This window comes from Penaeus japonicus, unplaced genomic scaffold, assembly GCF_977035675.1.
Source record: "Penaeus japonicus unplaced genomic scaffold, GWHDUDI00000001_assembly GWHDUDI00000011, whole genome shotgun sequence".
Lineage (NCBI taxonomy): Eukaryota > Metazoa > Arthropoda > Malacostraca > Decapoda > Penaeidae > Penaeus > Penaeus japonicus.
The window spans coordinates 25,197,678-25,202,677 of record NW_028234413.1 but is presented as its reverse complement, the minus strand read 5'-3'; the positions used below and the strand labels follow the sequence as shown (position 1 = coordinate 25,202,677).

The 5,000-nt window shown below is 47.5% G+C and overlaps 1 protein-coding gene across 3 annotated transcripts in view; it reads right to left on the bottom strand.

The window, feature by feature from the left end:
- The window catches only part of Btk (tyrosine-protein kinase Btk29A), a 160,602-nt gene that overhangs the window by 150,240 nt on the left and 5,362 nt on the right, over window positions 1-5,000 (bottom strand). The window lies entirely within an intron of this gene.

The following is a 5,000-nucleotide window of genomic DNA, read 5'->3' as shown; positions in this document are numbered from 1 at the left end:
CTACTACTACTACTATTACTACTAATAATTCTACAACAACAACTACTTTTTACTACCACTACTACTTCTACTACTTCCACTTTTACCTTTACCTCTACCTCTACGTCTTCCTCTACTTCTATCTCTGTTTCTTCCTCTATATCTACCTCCATTTCTACCTCACCCTCTACCCCTACCTCTTCCTCTACTTCTATCTCTGCTTCTTCCTCTATTTCTACCTCCATTTCTGCCTCTATCTCTACCGCTACCTCTACCTTTACTTCTAGCGTTTCTATCACTATTACCGATGCTACATAATTATTACTTCTACGTCTACATTATTCCCTCTCCCTTCCCTTGCACAGCTACTCCACAGCAACGCAAGCCCCCCTACAGACGCCCGGCCAGCCAGACCTTCAGACACAAGCCCCGACGGCCGAACGAGAGGACAAGGCAGAGCTCACAATGAGAGGACATAGTCCGGGAAAAAAAACAAGCGTAGAAGCGTGACATTGCCATTAGGCCGTTGACGTCTGGAGCGTATCCCCCCGTCCCCCCAACTCCTACCCACGAGCTCGCAGGACGGGAGGTGGTGATGACCTTTCCACCTGTGACCTTCCCGAAGACGCGGTACTTTTGTCATCACAAAAGGCGTGAGAGATGTTCCTGGCAATCGAATGGCCACAGCTTCGCAAGGTAAGACTGTCTTTTGGATGCACAAGGACACATACCAATGCAATCTCTCCCTCTCCCTTTCCCGTTCCCACTCTTTCTATCACTGTGTGTGCGTGCGTGTGTGTATGTGTGTATGTGTGTATGTGTGTGTGTGTGTGTGTGTGTGTGTGTGTGTGTGTGTGTGTGTGTGTGTGTGTGTGTGTGTGTGTGTGTGTGTGTGTGTGTGTGTGTGTGTGTGTGTGTGTGTGCGTGTGTAAGATGTGAATACAATAAAGCTTTGTATGCCCCGAAGACAAGGCACATGCACGTGCGCCGATGCCCATCCGCACGCATAAACCGGAACCCCAACCTCTACGCACCCCAGGGTAACCTAAGCCTATAGTGTACCAGTCCAGGCTTGAGGGTTACCGACCTCGCGTACCCCCCCCCCCCATGCACTTCCGCCTCCCCCTACCCCCACCCAAAGCCCCACCTACGACGCATACCTTAATGAGGACATCCAGGAAGAGTAAAATAAGCATCCTCGGGCGTCGCCTATCCTAGCGGGGCAAAGGACGAGGAGGGGACAGGAGAAGAGTGGGGGGAGGAGGGGGGTAAAGGAAGATGGCGGGTGATCTTGCTCCCAACACATGACGATAATGATGGCAGTGATGATGACAATGGCGGTCACATTACTCCCCCCCCCCCCAAGGACGAGTGGAGGGAGGAGTGTCACGCAGGGTCATTAGTGCCCGAGAAGGAAGGAGGGAGTGGGCGGGAAATGAGCGGGAGTGGGCGGGTCTGAGCGTGGTGAGGCTGGGCGAAGGAGCGAATATCCAGGCGAGGCGAGGAGCCTTCCATTTACTCTAATAATTCTTATAAACGGAGGAATAAACACGCAAATTAACCCATCACTATTCACACATCGTTCACTTTAATATGCAATGATATCAGCAATGAAAATTAAAGAAAAAAAAAAACTCCGCAATACCCCAGACGGAAATCAGAACTAATGCAAGTCCAGTTCGCGAAAACAAGAAGAAAAACAACAAAACAAAAACAAACAAATAAAAAACAGGCAATCACTCACCCCCACACACACTAGTAAAAAAGAAAGAAAAAAATCCTACATGACTCCCCCCCCCCCAAACCGTCCTTCCAACCTCGAAATAGTAAGCTTTAAAACTGACGAATTGAACCGAGCGCCCACGCCGAGCCCATGCCCTCGTGCAGCCCGGTTGCGTAACGCCATCACGCCCATCAATTCTGGAGCGATTCCATTTCCACTCGCCCACTCGTTTCCCATTTTATTGCCTCGCCAAAGGGAAAACGAGCCAACAATCGAGTAAGGGAAAATGCGAGAGGAAACGAAATACACGTAAACACACATAATAAGTCATAAAAATAAAGACAGTTGTAATAACAGAATAACACACGTGCTAAAACAAAAGTAATAATAATAAAAATAAAATGACAATAAGACAGTGACGATGGCGACGACGACGACGATGATTATGATGTGTTGATAATGATAATGATAATAACGATGATGATGATGATAAAAAATAACAATATCACCAATATCCCAAGCTCTTTGCCTCATAAAAAACGAAGGCCCCATTCCCCCATCTACTCAACCGCAACCAACATTTGACAAAGACGTGATACAATCCACCACCACTGTTCCCCTTCCCCGTCCCCTCCCTTTCCCCATCTTCTCCTTCCCACAACCCCAACCCCAACCTCATCCCCATCCCCATCCGTTCCCCACCCCCTCCAATCCCCCTCCCCCTTCCTTACCCTCTCCTTGCCCCTACCCCCGCCACTCCCCACCGCAAAATGCGCCATCGCCGCCACTACAGTGCGTGAAGGCGGTGTGCGGGGACTTTCTCTCCCGCCACACACGCGCACGCTCTCATCAAGCCCGTTTTCGCCGCATAATGTATTGGTTTATATCGAAGCCGCGTAATTACAAGGCCCGGCAAGAGGACGTCTCCTATACTTTCACTCCCTCCGCACACATACACACACTATAAAACGTCAATAAGTAGCGGCTTGTGACGCGGCGCTGTGGCCAAGAGATATGGCTCAGGCTGGCTTTCGCCGTGGGTTGTGGCTGTCACTTTTGCTGGCCTCACCGACGGCTTTCAGGAAGCTCAATGAAAGTGAAGTGAGTAAAGTGAGGAAATAAGCTCTTATCAGCTGTAATGTATAATGCTGAAAATAAAAGATTATACGGTACAACGTTCGCCTAATTGCAAATCAGCCTCTTTGTTTACACCTCTGTTTTAGCTTCCGTCGTAATTTCAAATCCCCTCGGGGATATGGCGCACTATTTCCCGCTGTTGCTAAAACCTCTCTCTCTTTCCCTTTCTCTTTCTTTCTCTCTCTTTCTCTTTCTCTCTCTTACTCTTTCTTTCTCTTTCTCTCTCATATATACACTATCTATCCTACCACACTCACTCTCTCCCTAATAATCTCAAATTGTTTCCCTGCTCTCATTCACGCGCACTTTCTTTCTTCCTTCCACTTCTCTTTACACCTGCTCTCTGCCGGGTCGCTCCTACTCATCCCCCTCACCCAAACCTTCCCTTCTGCTCTCTTCTTTTTCCCCTCTTGCCCTCCCCTCGCCCTCGCGCCCCCCTGGCACACCCCTCCCCTCCTCGTATCACAGAATTCCTCCGGCGATGCGAAGAAAACAGAGGAAAAAGTCAACGAAGAGAGAGAGAGAGAGAGGGAAAAAGCGAGAAAAAAGTACCGCGTCATGCTAGCAGACTCGCAGCGTTGACCAGACACTGTGACGTGACAAGCGCAGGAAGAAGACCGGAGAGAGAGAAAGAGGGAGGGAGGGAGGGAGGAGGAAAGGGAGAGAGGGAGGGAGGTAGAGAAGGAGATAAGGGGGAGGGAGGGAGAGAGAGGGAGAGAGAGAGAGGGAGAGAGAGAGAGAGAGAGAGAGAGAGAGAGAGAGAGAGAGAGAGAGAGAGAGAGAGAGAGAGAGAGAGAGAGAGAGAGAGAGAGAGAAAGAGAGAGGGGGGGGGGGCGGAGACCGGAAGGAGGAAAGAAAATAAAGGAGAGGAGAGAAAACAGAACACAGAAAGTAAATTAATTTAAACAGGGGGGGGGAGGAAGACACGAATGGAGGGGGGAAAGTCTAAGTGATGCAGAAAAAGAGAAGAGGAACAAAAGTTGAAGAGAAAGGGAAGAAGGAAGATAAAGAAGAGGAGAGAAGGGCTTGAGAGAGATACAATAATGGACATGAAAGGAAACGGAAAAAAAGTAAAGAACAAGGAGATAGTCAGACCCCCACCCCCCGCCCACACCAAAAAAAAGAGAGAAAAATCCAGGCAAGTCCAACACTGTCGGGGAAAGATCAAGATGAACTGCAGTTTTTCTTGATATACGACCAGTATCGACAGCTTTCCCAGTCGCGTGAACATCAATACCAACGGCAAAAGCACGCAAACACAACAAAGAAACCGCTTGTTAACTTGAAAAAGAAAAGAAAAGAAAAAGACGACGAAGAAAAATGTGATTAAACGAGTCCCTGGTAATGAACGGCCTCCTGATTGCATTGGCGCCCTAATCAAATCTTTTCGGCTGGAGAATGCAACTCGCCTGATACAATGGCCGAACAGACGAGTTCTTGTCGCAGGTGTAAACAAAGCGCAGAGAGGCGAGGCGAGGCGAAGCGAGGGGGAGAGGGAGGGGAAGGGAGTGATAAAATAACTCCTTTAAATTTCTCCTCCCTCATGCGCCGGTCATGCACAGCTGAGATGTCAAGACTTTCTAAAAACCTTTTAATACTAACAGAGGTATAATCCACATAATATAATGTAAGCAAAATAAAAGGCGTATATGATCATTTTCTTGTAAATACAATTGTATTTCAAGATTTCCTTCCAAAAACTGACGTGACTCCCCTAAAAGAATAGGAATTGTAACATTACAGAATGCGGACAGGTGGTAGCCTAATGGGCTTTTTTGAGAAGTGAAAGTTAAACGTTATCAACATTCTATTTTAAGCACAAGAAGTATAAAATTGGCTGCAGTATTCGACGATTTGTTTCTCTAAGCATATGGCAATGTCGACGTGAAAGACTTAAACGGAGTGGATAATTTACTAAAATCATTCATATACTTATAAAATTCCTCTTGGTTACTGAGACGGATAGTAAAAAATCATACACTTTCACGGTGAATGGGCGTACTTTCGCATGCAAACTAAGAGCAAAGCTAGCACACACTAGTCAAATTTGTGTGTCACATCTGGCGTTCGAGATCATCCATGTATCATTCCAGTCGCGCACGAAGGCGTGCCATCATATCGTCCATACTGATATTAACACTTTCACTGGTACCCTATGTTA